This window comes from Octodon degus, unplaced genomic scaffold (assembly GCF_000260255.1).
Source record: "Octodon degus isolate 3935 unplaced genomic scaffold, OctDeg1.0 scaffold00060, whole genome shotgun sequence".
Classification (NCBI taxonomy): Eukaryota; Metazoa; Chordata; class Mammalia; order Rodentia; family Octodontidae; genus Octodon; species Octodon degus.
In genome coordinates this window covers 4,021,271-4,022,203 of record NW_004524636.1, presented here as the reverse complement: position 1 = coordinate 4,022,203, position 933 = coordinate 4,021,271, and the positions used below count along the sequence as shown (strand labels likewise).

The following is a 933-nucleotide window of genomic DNA, read 5'->3' as shown; positions in this document are numbered from 1 at the left end:
GCCACACATCTTTCAGAAGGCATAGGAGAACCAACTGGGGATTGAGCTCTCCCTGTAGGAGACTGTTAACCATCTCCCATAAAGGTGGGTGGTGTGCATATACGAGCTCTTGTTATGTAGCCCAGGCTGAATTCCCATTTGCAGCGATCCTCCTGCCTGTTTCCCGAGTGCTGGGCTTGCAGGCGCTCGCCATCACGCCTGGCTCTTATTTTCAGTTTTAATAATTTGATCCAAGTGTGCTTGTTATTTGGCCTAAAAAGCTTTTAGAAAACATTAGGGTACGCGCGTGTGTAGAGGTTTACTGGGGATCGAGCCCTGCTGCGTCACACTGAGCTCCATCACACACTTATTTTTTGAGACAGCCGGCATATCTTCACAGCCTGGGCTCAATGGGCCTCCTGGCTTGGCCTCTCAGTGCAGGGATTAATAGTGCGCCTCTCTACACCCAGGTCTCCGTTTTTAAATGACAGAAAATGGGAATTCAAACTTGCAGCTTTAGCCTCCACATTTCATTGTCCCTAACGATGCCCGGGCAAACCCCAGTAGGAGTTCACGACCCGGTGTAGGGGTCACAGCAGAAGGCTGCCGGAGGGAACCCGGGGATCCTCGGCCACCGTCGGCCGCCGTCGTGGCCCCTTTCCAGGAACGTGCGAGCCCGCCTCCCGCGCGCGGCCGCTGATTGGACGAGACGGCGCCGGGCGTGAGGTCAGGCCCCGCCCCGCGGGCCGGCCTGGCAGTTTGGTCTGGAGCAGCTGAAACCGGTTTGAGCGGAGGCGCTTCCGACGCTCGGCGCTGCCGCGGGCCGCCGGGAGGCGCGCTGCTGAGGCGCGCGGGTGTCAGGTCCTCGGCCCGGCCTCGCTCCCGGGCGCGGAGGCGCGGAGGCGCTGGCCACCGACGGCAGGTGAGGAGCGGCGGCCGCGGCGCTCACGTGGC

At 60.8% G+C, this 933-nt stretch overlaps 1 protein-coding gene across 7 annotated transcripts in view; it reads left to right on the top strand.

The window, feature by feature from the left end:
* Positions 1–736: 736 nt before the first annotated feature.
* The window catches only part of Gpcpd1 (glycerophosphocholine phosphodiesterase 1), a 73,911-nt gene continuing 73,714 nt past the window's right edge, over positions 737–933 (top strand). For all 7 annotated transcript variants that reach the window (XR_002821686.1, XM_023718551.1, XM_023718549.1 and 4 more), the window contains exon 1: positions 737–901. The gene's annotated coding sequence lies outside the window, so the exon portion shown is untranslated. The remainder of the gene's footprint in view (positions 902–933) is intronic.